This window comes from Platalea leucorodia (assembly GCF_965183815.1).
Source record: "Platalea leucorodia genome assembly, chromosome: 19".
In the NCBI taxonomy this organism is placed as follows: domain Eukaryota; kingdom Metazoa; phylum Chordata; class Aves; order Pelecaniformes; family Threskiornithidae; genus Platalea; species Platalea leucorodia.
In genome coordinates this window covers 3,077,447-3,091,307 of record NC_138841.1, presented here as the reverse complement: position 1 = coordinate 3,091,307, position 13,861 = coordinate 3,077,447, and the positions used below count along the sequence as shown (strand labels likewise).

The following is a 13,861-nucleotide window of genomic DNA, read 5'->3' as shown; positions in this document are numbered from 1 at the left end:
ACAGCTTAACATCACATAAAACACTGGCCTACTTTAGCGAGCATCACTGCTGGGTGACTCATTTAAGGAGCCGTAGCGCTCTTACAATTTACCTTCATTAACTGAAGTAGTTAATGCTTGCAGCTTTGGCCACAAAGCGTGTATGTAAGCCTTGAAGTCCCAGGGGTTTGATGGCATAAGAAACCATGTCTTGTGGCATTTAGTTGATCAAGCACTACTTCTTTTGGTCACACAGAGGTTTGATTTCCCCTTGCATCAGCTACAACAGACCTTGTACATTTTTTGTACTGGTGTCTGACTGTTCAATTTGCAAGGGTCATCCCCTTCACCCCACCCTGAGAGCCTGCACTGCTCTCCCAGGTCCCTAGCTCATAGGATCCTTTTCTTTTTTTTGTAGACCCATATCCGAGAAACCGGGAGCTTGCAATTCTTCTCATTTGTGTCTGTGCGTAACAGGTGTCATTTTCAGTGTAGTACAGACAAATCCCAAAATAGCTCAGGCTCTTCAGACGCTGCGAAGAGAAAAAATAGTGGTTACTTCAGCTTTGGTTGTAGTGAAAAACCCAAAGCTTGCAGCCAGCTCTGAAGTCCGGAATTAAAATGGCAGATGTAGCTCTGTAGTAGCGATCTCTCTCTTGATTCGGTGTTGTTCAAATGGACTGCTGCTCTCTTGCTCGCTCTTTTGTGTATGCAGACTGACGCATGAACTCCCTCACGCAGCGCTGGCTTTGCATTAGCTTCTCTTTGATTCTCAGATGCTGTATCTGCCACTGATCCTCCTCCACATTTTCCGGTTTTGAGGCTCCAAGACGGGAGAGCACTGCTTCCCCTGCCTGGTGCTGAAGTTGACTGAAGGCACCGGAGTTAAAGCAGGGGGGCAGAGGCAAGGGGAGAGTGTCCCTCTGCAGAATTTGTCTTGCCTGGCAATGCCTGCTGTGCTGAAGGACAGAGCTGTTTGCGGACTTTCTTTGACAGAGATTATTGTATTCTGGCGACTCCCGGTATGCAGTTATTAGGTCCCCTGCCTACACTGAGCATTTTGAATCTGTGTGTGTGATAACACTTATTAATACTGTTCAGATTAAGAAGAGACTATGGCTTTCTAGCACTTTCAGTACCTTATCTTACACCGTGCCTCTGCCCAGTGCCTGAACCACATTCAGATCAATGTCTTGCGGCCAGCATAGCAGGATCTCGTGGGTCCAGCAGTAGCCTCACGCTTTTATGCCCAGAAGACCTGTGTTCGTTCCCAGGAGCAGTTCCTTTTACCCTGCCTTGTGCTTCAGGGTAACTGCCTGCTGAGTATTTGCAAGACGTAGGCCTAAAATATTTTATTTTAGGAAGTCAAGTAGTGGTTCCTGTCACCGAAACAGTTAATCAAAAAGCACCAACTCTCTACTGGAACGTGTGTGTGCGCGCGTGTGTGTTTTTGTTTTTTAGAGCCAAGAAGATTTGCTTTGGTTTTTTTAAAGCAGAAACCACCACAAAGTTGGCTGTGGTTTCAGCTACGCTTGTTCGAGATTTGTATTGCTGACTACCAATCCTAAAAGAGTTAACCTAGTAAGTATGACTCAGAAGCAGAGAAGGAGATGCGAGGCTGAGAGCCTTGGAGGAAGCACAGAAACAGAGGTGAGGAACATAATAATTACCAAAAAAAGGTGCAGAGTCCAGGAGCGACGTTCCCCTCGGTTTGCCTGGCCCTGGCACCTCTGGCACGGGCTCCCTGGAAAGCTGCAGTTCCGCTCTTATAACACAGGGAGCAGGCTGGAGAATTTAGAGCTGCGTCACAGAGCTCAGCGAGAGAGTGAGAGAGCAAGCTCCGTCGATAGGTCTACCAGCAACAGCCCTGCTGCAGCAAGAGGGGAGAGAGGCAGCAAGAGAGGCAGAGAGGGCTCCAGAAAGAGAAGTAACACCAACACCAGGGACTGGGCTCCTGCCACCATCCAGTGTCATTTAAAGATCGTATTTGGGCTCGGTTGGCGTAGGAGGCTTCGCCCATTGACGATGCTGGAGACCCGGCGCGCTTAATCCCGCGGGGAGGGAGAGTGGGCAGACACCGAAAGGGTTAACGGAAAGGAAATTTCTGGAACCTTCTATTCTGCGGCGCTACACAGCGAGCGGAGGGCTGAGGACTGCGCAGATGGTGCACGGGCAGAGCTCTTCGGTCCGGTTCGGCTTTCCCACGTACGTACCCTTTGATCAGGATGGGGCTTGAGCTGCATCTACGTATTTTAATTATTTGCAGGGCGTCCCTTTCCCCCAGCGTCCCTAAGTTCGGATCCCAGAGTGCCTTTATTATTATTTTGGCTGGGTATGATTGCTCTGTTCTGCGTCAGAGCTGTTTTCTCAATGGAACGATGGCACAGGTTGTACTAATGTCACTCTTGCCGGCATTGCTGTACTGCAGAGGAGGGTAGTAGTCGTGGGGGAGAGATGACAACTTTGCAAAGACTGCTGTTTTCATGTTTTGTTTGGGCTTTTTATTCCCCCCCCGTCTCTCTAAAGGCTGGCATGTTGGCGAGGGTTTGGTGGAGGGGTTAACAGGCGCTCTGCATTTCAGAGCTTGGAGGTTTGTCACTGCGTAGTTCGGAAAGTGGTAAACGGTGACGCAGTGATCATTGCAGGGCATGTCGTCCAGTTTTTAAAAGCACTGGGGACAGGTAGACGGTGCCTTCCAGACGCTTCCACCCCAGCTGAAAGGGGTTAAGGATGAGTCGAGACGGGAAGCTAGCATTTAGGGATTAAATGTCATCATTTTGGCGTTGGAAAGTTGTTTACCTTGCTCTCTCCGTGTCTCCATGTTGGCAGCCTTCCAGCTCACATGTGATAGTCTTCCCTGTACTGCTGCATCATTAACTAAGTGGCAGAGCTGGCTCCCCATTGGCCGGGGAGGGCTCTCAGCCCAAAGGCGCCGTCCGATTGGCGGAGGAGGTGATGGCAGGTGAAAAGCCCTCCCGGATTGGTCGAGGACTGGGTGTCAAATCTCAACGTTGATTTCACTTGCTTCAAAGTGCCGGCAGCTCCCTGCCCGCTCTCTGCCTGCTCCCTGCCCGCCGCGGCTCCCGGGGCTGCCGGCTGCCCCTCGGGCAGGGGCAGCGGGCAGGAGAGAAGGCGGTAACTCCTCGGTGCGGCGGGCGCCGGACCCCGCGCCCACGGCTGCCCCGCGCGGGTGCCGGGGAGGTTTCGTTTCGCCGTGCAGTTGTGACGATGACGTGTCAGAGCTGCAAACCACGGGGAAGGGGAAAGTACTGGGGTTGGGGCTTTTCTCCTCGCTTGCTTGCATTCTTCCTTCTCCCTTATAAGGTGGTTAAGTGTTAGCAGGACTGTAAACTGCTCAGGGCAGGGATTGCACCTGGAAATTATGTCGTGGGAATAATTAAAGAAGTGAAAAAGACTCTTGCCCAAGCTCAGCTTTCGTTTGCATAAGTGTGAGTTTGCCACAGGCTCGGTAACATCAGGGAGAGCTGAAGGCAGCCCGAAGTGACAGGTCTGTAAAGGTTTGCAAAAGAAATAACAGCGTTAGAAAGCAGGGATCGCAGGAGGATTGGGAAGGACTGGGTAAGGATGAATGGGAGATGGAGGGCAGAGAGCAGCTCCAGAGAGAGGATGAGGAAATGATGGGGAGAACGTTTTTCTCTCTTAACCATTTACTATACTATTTTTTCACCTCTCTTCTTAAAGCGACCAGCAATGAAGATGGCAACTCTGCCTGGAAGTGCTGAGGACACAACCAGCTTTGGGCTTGGTCCTTCTGGCCGAGGAAGTCTCCTGATTATGCAGTGGAGCGGTAACTTTGCTTTCTCATACGGCAGGGAACATTATTCCATAGCCTTTCATCATATCGAGGCTTAAACAAGTTTAAGGCTACGGTAGCATAAGCATTTAATCTGTATTACTCACTCGCTGACATCTCAAGCGTCAGGTCCGGTTGTTTAGCAACAACCGCTGGGTTCAGAACCGGCTCAAACATACTGCGTCCGCCGTCTCCATTACTTCAGCAGCAGCCTGTCCTCTGAACGGCAGTCTGAGAGAGGGAGAGAGAGAGAAGGGCTGTATTTACACACATACACCCACCCCGACCGAATTTACCGGCCGTTTGGTTACAAAGGCCGTACGCGCTGCGGTTTTATCCCCGACTCCGTTCCTTTGCGCAGTACCGTAGAGGGGAGGATGCCATTTCCAACGGCAGTGCGGTGGTAGGAACAGGGAGGGAAGAAGAAAACAGACAGTAGGTGCCACTCCCCACTTTTTTTCCTCTTTCCCATCTCCACCTTTCCTGCCTCCCCTCCTTTTCTGCCAGATTCCATAGGGAATTTCAGACTCTTACTGCAGTCGTCACAACCCCTCCTGACTCACTGAGCCTTCGCTGGCTGTAGCTGGCTCCCTTGGAGCATCCTTGCCTCCTGCAGCGCCAGTTCCGCAGAGCAGGGGAACAACAGGAATAGCAGCAACAACGGTGGTCCCTGCAGCAAGACGGACAGGCATAAATACACACACATATAGGAACAGTACGAGGCAGCCGCGGAGGTAATTCTGTACAGCCAGGAGCTGGACTAAGAAATGCTCAGTTGCATGGAAGACGGGTGGGTTGAGTCTGGCTCGCTGAGTGCTGTCTGAACAGGCAACCCTTTGCATTTTTCCCCATCACGGTTGTGGGGCGGAGGACCCCATTAATTTGCGAAGCTAGTGCTTCTTAATGGCATTTCTCAGTCCTTTGGAAGGAGGTGCAACTGGCAGCCGGTATACTTGCTCAGGCATATGCGTACTTTTTGAGTATCTGTGGTCAGCGTAGGGATGCATTTGCTTTTATTCCTTTTGCTACCATCTTTTTGCCACAGTGATAGTTTAATTGTGACTAAATGCCAGGGTAAGGGAGGGTAAGGAGACAGAGATAACAGTTATTTCAATGTTAAACTTCGGCTGTAAATCTCATTACTCAGGAATTGAGGTTACTGTCAGCAGGTAAATCTGTGGGACTGGCAAGAAACAAGGCTAAGAAGGGGACACGGCATAATTCTGTAGGACGGTAGCGGTTTTGCGCATAGGGACAGTATCGCTACTGTATGTTAGCTGTACATGGCTAACTGTTCCATAATGGCTTTCTGCGTATTGCCGCAAAAGGACTTGGGAAAGCTGTGATTTCTTCCTCCCTCTGACACTCGTGTGTGTGACATTGTGTAAGCTGATTCATTTTTCTGTATTTTGGTTTCCTTCCTTTGTAAAGTGGGCTTTATTATGTCTCTCAGCCTTAGTGCGGCATTATGACGCAGTGTTCGTTAATGCGTTGGGTCTGTTGGCAAAATACATGCAATTTTCTTGGGAGTTTTGACTGTTCAAGGACCGCAAAATTTGGTAAAGGAAGTTAAGGATTGCAAATGCTCGCGACATAAATTTAAAAGCATTACCGTCTTATTCTTCTTTGATACGGAAGGAAGGCTCTCTGACTGACGAGACAGCCATGATCTCTTTCTGCACTTGTTTTGCCGATGGTCATGTTACATCTGTGACGCAGTCCGATTTTGCTGTTGGTTCCTGTCTGTGCTTTACGGAGTTGAGCTGATGAGGGCACAAGCTTGAATACGGTTAGAAAGATGAATTTAATATTGATGTTAAAGTTCGCAACCATACCTGAAGTGGCAGGGATATCGGCATCCACCTATTTCACCACCCACAAATGGTGAAGGGATTGGAATGAACACAACAGCACCCCTAGCCATTTTGTTGCTCGCAGAGTAGACTCTAAGCCTGCAGCGCTGCTGCTGCTGCTGCTGCTGTTAATTTCCATGTCATACAAATACAGCGTTGGGCTCTGTGTCAGGAGCTTTACTGATGCTGTGAGAAGCTTAAAGTCTACGAGCAAATGTTTTTCTTTTCTTATTTGGGAAAATTCATTAAAATGTCTAAATGCCAAGTATTCTACCCTCACTCCTCTCACAAATCACTTCCAGACCTATCCAGAAAATTCACTGCTGCCGTGTATTTTTTCTACAGCTTGTTCATGGTGTTTTCTTACAGTTTAATATGGGTGTGGCTGGGACGGAAGGGTAAGATTTAAGTCGGTTAAGTGTCTGTATCACTGGTGCTAATGGACAGAGATGTAGGCAAGAGATGAGTTGCCCATATCCTCTATATATCTCTATATAGATACAGAGAGTCCCAAGCCTAGGTTGCGAAGATGGCCTTGTTATGGAACAAGAAGGGAGTAGTCTATTCTGTTCTCACCCACCCAAAAGCTTTGGTGCAAAGGCGGCAGTAGAAATGTCCAACATGGGAACCTCACAAAATGGTTTCAACAGCATTCAGAGATGCCAGTGCCGTTTATACTGGCACGGCTCCGAGAGAGGTACCGTGAGCTGCCTGCTGCAAGGTCATTCCCCTGACTCATTGTCAGCGACCAGTTGGTTCAGGAACTCCCAATCCATATTTCTTACAACTGTGGCAGTGCTTGAGTCCTGAGCCTGGAGGTGAGGCTTGAAAATTAACGCTACTGCAGTAATGGGCCACTGAGTCCAAAAGCGTAGACTCAAAAAATCCTGCATCTCTAAAGCATTTTAAAATCCCTATCTATAATTTGTTTCTTGAGCTAACTACAAGAACTTTGTACTTGTTCCCTCATCGCCTTTTCCCCCAAGACTTCCTCTGGACTGCTGGGAATCAGGAGTGGCACGTATTTAAGGACTAGGCATCAACTTACACTGCGTTCCAGGAAAAAAAGAAAAAAGCATCTGCATTTCTGTTCCTGTAGTCATTATCAGGTGGACTCTGCAGGCTGCTCTGAGTTCACCAGTGTCTGTGAAGCTAGTGTTGTCTCTCATGAGCTTTCGGTTTCAGGTACCTCAGTTCAATAGCTGTCTCGTCCCCTCCCAGGTTTCCACATTTTTCTCTGGTGTTCCTATTTGTCCATGTCACCAGTATTCTCAGTTGACTCAGGGCAACATCAACCATGGGTATTTTAGGGCTGGCTCTAGTCTTCTCAGCTTCACAGGCAGCAGTGGAGTGATTAATACCTCAAGGATCTTGAGCAAAATAACTAACTTTGTCCCCATCTTTGCAATAATGAAGTTCAATTTAGGGGCACGTTATCTGGCTCCTTTTGAACACAGAGGAACATGGGGACCAGTGCAGGCCAAGCACGGATGCGAGTGGACCCTTCCTGCTCCCAGTTTTGCTAGCCCACCTCCCCAGGCCTCCAGCCCTGCGCAGCCTCCTGCCCTGACCACGCTTGAAGTCAGCCTTAGCCTTCGGTACCATTATTCTCTAGTTTTCAAAGGGAAAGAACCTGGCTGCTAATCCTGATGCCAGTGACGACTCTTCGCCTACAGGGAGGCATATGTGATAGCTTGTCTGCTAAAAACTGAGCCAACACAGTGTGATTCAGACCTTAAGCTTTCCAAGGAAGAGAGCTATTTCTGAGTTAGGCACATCTCTTCAGCTCCCCACACAAACACTCTTTATCCAGTGCAAATGGTGCATAGTAGGTGTCCAACAGCAGCCACTGCTTTTGTATTTGGATATACAGCTCAAATGCTCCTTACACATTGACGATGGCTCTCAAACATACAGTAAAATTTCATTGATAGACAGAAGGATGGAAATCCTGGGAACAGGTACAAACCAAACAGCTCATGTGCTCAGGGGACTCATCCAGGAGTTTGGTCAATGCTTTTCTCCAGCTTTTTTGGCAGGCCCTCCTACTGCGGACAGTGTTAAGGTATGGCGGGGCACTGAAGGCATGCTTTCAAATGCCCGGTTTAAGGGCAGGTTATACTTCAGCGAACATCTGGCAGTATTTGTTTCCTTATGCTCTTCACTGGCACAGGATATTCTTTTGTCTCTTGAATGACACAAAGAAAAATATGACTTCCCTTGACATTCCCTAAAGTAGCTGGAATGGTAGCGTTGGGGGAACACCACGTTCCTGAACTGACTATACAAATCACAACAATAATCTCCCCGTGACTGCCTTCAAGACCTGCAATCAATACTTTATATTCTAAGGTGATGCTTAGGTACAGAAGTTCGGAACAGAAAATTACTTTTCTGGTTTCAGCTACTTTGGTGGATAATTTTTTTTTAGCGTAGTTAGTTTTGTAATGTGGCGTTCAGTCAAGCTGTGTATGGCTAAATTTGACGAGTTTTCAGTGCTGCACCTTCCTACTGCTCTTCCATGACCCGGGTCATGTAAGTGCGATGCTTTTCTTCCCCTGTCTAAGTTTTCCCGGTTTCACCTCATCGTTCCTTGTGAAATGTGAAATCCTCAATAGGATTCAGTGGTTCAGTAGTTCCTGTGCCCTCCAAACAGGCTGCGGTTTTGCCTAGGAACTCTCATGAAAGCAAAGGTGGAAGAAAAGTGTGTGACTCCAGGCAAGTCAAAGCGATTTCAGATGAGCAGGCGGGAAGCAGAAGATGAGACACTGTAGCCCTAATATCTAGCACTCTTAGAATGATCACTGTGCTAAAACCGCTTCCTTCAGTTCAGAATAGCTTTGGGGCAAGCGATAGCACATAAGTGTTGTATTTTACTTAGCAGTCTGAAACCAAGTTCTGGATTTAAAAAAAACACACATCCTGTGAATAAATCCTCATTATTTTAGTGATGTTGTGCTGTTATGAACTATCTCCAAGTTTCTCCAAAAGAACTGTAATCTGCAAATTAAAGGTCTCTTGCACTTTTTTTAGCCTACTTTGTTAGACCCAAGCACCACAGAAAATGTGGATCAGTATGGCAGAACCATAAAATGAAGGCTGGTACGGCCGATCGCATCACCCAGCGTGCCTGGGTCAATGCTAGCACTGAATTATCTTGCCCCGAAATGAGGTTCGCTGCATCCAAACCACCGACGCCTGTTTGCCAGTGCTGACTGCCAGACCGTGGCTCAGCATTGTTTAGGAGAATCCTGGTTGGCACCAAACCCAGGCTGGGAACGAGCTCTATCAAAACTCACGCGAAGCAGCAAGAGTTAACCATACACTAGTGTGCCTTCAGTGAGGCCACCGTGCAAAGAGAAGAGGCCAAGATGCACCCTCGGACCTCATCACAAGCCAAACTGCAGCCGTGGCCAACACTGCCGATCACCTGGCGGGCCCTAAATTATCTGGGAAAGAGCTGCTTCTCCCTACCTTAAACGAGCAAACAAAAACCTCACCTTCCTCTCACCCCCAAACCCTTGGACCATTTTAAAAAATGGATTAGCATGATAGGCAGCTTGTTGACAGCTCGGTTAGACAAATGCTAGTGAGTGCTCTGACAGATTACCCTTAATAGAAGTTGAAATTAGTGACTCAGATGTCAAGCAGGCCTGACTGTCCTATTGCTCAAGCAGAGCTAAATGGGACAAAAGGCTCTACAGGCTTTTACCCGCAGCGTGCCACAGTCCGGTGTTCGGACTGCCTCTGGGTTTTGGGGGTGGAGGGGCAGACAGCACAAGGTTTGCAGACCCAGAGTACCTGGCTTTGAACTTTACTATTTATACTGCAATTGTAAGGCTACAGTAGTAGGACTAATGGAATAGACCATGCTCACTCAGGAATGGGATCTGGAGTTTTTATTCTGGTCCTAATCGAGGGAAAAAAATCTCCATTATGCTTAAACTCATAAGGGAAATACGTGTTTTTGCTGCCCATAATAGCAGTAGCATCTCTAGAGCCATCTTCCAGTCGCAGTCATCAACTCCACTAAGCAATGCAGCATCTACGCTACCTTTACTCAGCCTAGGTCAGTGCTCCTGCTGACACAGAAAGCTTTACACCCCAACAACCGGCTCAGGCTGCAAGTTAGGGCACATTTGTCCATACCTGACCTACGCAACACCACACAGTAACAGAACTGCACAACAAACAGATGCAGTTACACGCTCCCCCGAGCTGAGGAAGCTTTTTTGAAACCTTAGAAGTTCACTCATTTCAATTCCCCTTACAGGTCACCACTTGCGCTGTCACACCCCTCTGTCCTGCACCTGGCCCTGGTCTGACTCATTCCTTTACTGTGGGGATGAGGCATCGAGCTCAGATTTTCTGCATGTAAAATGGGAACGTTTTCTCCAGGGGAGACCAGAGTCTGGCGAACCACGAGTTCCACTCCGTGATTTGAAAATGGAGGAAAAAATTTATGATGCACACGGGGTCATGCAGAGATCTGTTTTGCTTACTGTGGAAGCCCCAGAAGTGCCTTAATTTATAACCTGGAGGTTGTGAGAAATCACGTCCGTGACACCCAGGCTTGCCTTGTTCCTGCAGACTGGATTAAAGGTCTTGGGCTAGGGAGGAAGCTCCCTTTCATGGGGGAGGCAGGGACTTCTTCCCTTTTTGCCTTTGTCTCATGTAGAAGGTATAAAGCAGTGTGAAATCCGTGAAAGGCTTTTGAGATGTTCCTCTGAAAGAAGCTACCGAACAGTACTGCTACTAAAACATGTCTGAAAAAGGAGGAAAAAACCAGAATGATAATATTGTACTTCTTCTGCTATTATTTATTGAAAACTCCAGAACACTTTGCCAAAGCCAACTCTAGCTGATAGTATTTGCTTGTCTCCACACATGTGTGTGTCCATATGTACACATTCAACACACCCAGCAAATGCTTGAGACAAGCACTGGTTTATTTTCCTGCGTGTGTGCATATTAATAGTTGAGTGCTGTGTATCACAGCATCTTGAACTGCTCTCTTTTTCCTCCTCCCCTCTGCATGCTGCCTGCCCAAGCATGCTGTTAGGTTTGGAAAGAACAGCATACACTGTCACAGATGTATCCTTCATAAAAGGTGTACCTGCAGTTTGGGAGAAAGGGCTGACACCTTCTGGCTGCCTGGAGGGAAGGGGAGCTTGTTAAGGCCATAGGACAATCTTCAGGTAGCCTGGAGTAATCTTAATTATGCTGAAGTGAAACCTGGTTTTATCAAACTATAAGTAATGAATGAGCCATCGGTCTTCAACTGCTGCATGGTATTTCTGGAAAGGTTAGTTTGCTTTGGAGAGGGGAGCGGAAGGTGTGCATAGGTGTTCAGACCCAGTTCAGACTCTGGAAGTCTCGTACCTCTGCAGAAGCTCTCATTTTCAGCAGCACAAACATAAGTGACATTTCCACCAACTCTTTTTGAAAACCCTAATAAAGATTTCTTTTTACTGTTAAGGCAAATACTTGCTACTAAGAGAAGAAAAAACCAAAGCAACCCTCACTTTGAGCCTGTTTCTGAAAGATGCTGCTGTGCTACTTTATCTGTGCTGCAGCTGACCTCCAGTCAGCAGTAACTCTCGGTCCAGCTTTTCAGCGGTAAATCTTCACGCTGATAATACAGGGTGCCTCATAAATAACTGTGCCAGCAAGACAGGCACTGGGGAGGGAACCTGCTTTCCACTTGTCTTTCACCCTGTTGCCCCAGTTAATGGATTTAGAAACTACAGCAAATATCCAGACACAGTAATCTAGTACAGCTCTTTCCCCTTCCTCCACTCCCCTTTCTTGGAAGGACATGCTCTTTTCTCTGAGCTTTTCCTCTGCTGCCTGTGGGTGTGCATTAGGACGTAGGCACTGAAACAGATTCTTGGATCTGCTTACAAAACTAATGTAAAGAGTTGCCAAAAAACCCAGGGCATCGATAAACGAAACTCCCCACTCCACTTCTGCTGCACTTTATTCCATTTTACATCAGCTTCTGCATCAGCACAGGTTAGACACAGTGGGCAGGGTTTGACAGTTCCTGAATTATGCATGTGTGTAGTCATTCACATGCTTCCAGACACCCCATCTATTCCCGCTGTACTGAGCCATGTACGCTGCAGGTTAACCACCACGCCTGTGCCGCACTACAGCACTGCTCAGACCTATTCCATTTCCAATAACCGTCAGCCACTCATTTTCACACTCTCCTACTTCCTTGACAACTTTCGTTGAACCATTTACAGTTAGATGTGCAAATGTTCCCTTTTTAGGTTTCGTTCTGACCCACACTCAAAGTAGTTCCTATGCAATTTATTTTCATTGTCCCTACAGAATTTAAAACTTGTCTCACAAAAATCTGCAACTCCGTGCATATGAAACGCGTGCTATTTACAGGCTGTGTGACACAGCCGACAGAGGAAGTTCCATCACGAGTCACATTTCCTTGCCCTGTCACAAAAAGCACCTGATCTGTCCTCCCTGATGATGCCGAGATCAGTACGTGATGGAAAGTCAGAACACTACTTCGGACAGAAGGAGCTTTATAGCCTGGTTCTATCTGCAAAGGCATGAAAAAAGCGTTCCTGCACAACACAAACTCTCCCCCCATCAGCAGCATGCTCTGCACTACCAAGAAGTCAGACCTTTTTCACTACTTGCTGGTAAGAGCTTCAGTATATTCCACCTGGCTATGAAAGGAAATCGCAGTCATTGCCAGAGTGGTGGGTTTCTTCATCACATTATTTCATTTCTCCTACATCAGCCTCAACTATTCACAAGATGCCAAAAAAAAAAAAAGTGTCAATAAAATAACTGTCCCGAAGTTCACTGTCTTACTTGCTAATAAAATTAAATAAATGAATTTTTCTCTAGGTACGGTGGAGCTGAAGGATTTTCTCTCTCAGCCTGCAGCCATGCACGAGATGTCTTCCTCTGGAAGCTGGTTTCACATGGTGGCTTAGATTTTCCCACTTTGCATCTAGCACCATTTGAAATCAGTGTTCTAGGAGCAAGAATTACAGCGTGGGAGGAGATCAAGGAGCTGCTAACTTCACCGACGGCCTCTACTCCTTAAACCAGCACTTTTTCCAATGGTTATTTTTGTGCCAGCCATCCACTTTGTAACATCATCTGATTTCTAGACACTTATACAAGCACTGTATACACCCTCTCAAGCTAGGGCCACAACACGAACAGCTTCCTTCAAATGTATTTCTACTTAATAAACAATGGCTATTAAGTTAAAGTTGTCCAGAGTAAAGTGATCCGAGAGTTGCATGAGAACCAACACAGTCCTCCTTGCATCTTGACAGGCAGAATACGTTTCCTTTATTCTCCAGTCACCAGGACCCTAACATTTAATTTACTAACCTAGAGCAAACGTATTTCCGCTCTGCGCTTGGGGACTCCATCGCCAGAGAATTACCATCCCGTAGCTCCCAGAGACTTGCCCTGCAAACACAAAAATTCCCTCCAACTATTTGATCTCAACAGTTAAACACAAAAGTGCCTTCAGCAATCATGATGATGTCACACTGGTGCACACAGAATCCACTCCTTTTTCTAGAATTATTTAAGTTTATTGCTGGTAACTTCTAGTAATGTTGCAGATGACTTCTATACCCTTGCATCCAAACCACTAAAGCGAAGCTAACTATTTTTGCTTGACCTCACTGTTGTCAAACGTGATTATACACAGAAAAGACGATCGCTGTGTGGATGAAGCGTTTGATCAGACCACTGAATAGTCGTCTTTAAAGAATGCATAGCTGTCATCTAGAAGAGGATTCTTCTCTGAGCCAGGAAAATGTCTCTTACACAGGCTGACCGATTTCTCTTGGTGTTCAGAGTCTCAGTTTTTGTCTAGCACCATTTGAAATCGGTTATGATGTAGGGGGAAAAGCAACAGTAATGGAAAACTTCATTCCCCCGCCCCCCAAAGTCCTTATAAATAAACACCATCAAAAGCACGATCTTGCTTCACAAACACGTACGGTATGCTCTTCTGTTCTCTGACCTGAAGTTACACCTACAGGCCGAACATCCTGCACAAAAGGAGGACAGTCAGCATCACGTTCAACTAGGAGGGGTGCTTACAGAGAAAGCGAAGCATCTGTTCAAACACCTAACTAAGGTTCTTCAAGTCAAGCAAGCCAGGGCCCATGTGTTCTCGAGAGCACAGCCACCTAACCTTCTGACCAGTGATACT

General features: G+C 47.1%; 1 long non-coding RNA gene across 2 annotated transcripts; it reads right to left on the bottom strand.

Moving 5' to 3' along the window:
• Positions 1–347: 347 nt before the first annotated feature.
• On the bottom strand, positions 348–5,567 carry LOC309599179. Of its 2 annotated transcripts, none has more exons than XR_014230220.1 (4): positions 5,406–5,567; positions 4,357–4,463; positions 3,901–4,024; positions 348–512 (listed from the first exon to the last, which is right to left on the bottom strand). It is a non-coding gene; the product is annotated as an uncharacterized lncRNA (long non-coding RNA). The 2 variants fall into 2 exon arrangements; XR_014230221.1 differs by lacking the exon at positions 348–512 and adding an exon at positions 1,604–3,489.
• Between the last annotated feature and the right edge of the window lie 8,294 nt (positions 5,568–13,861).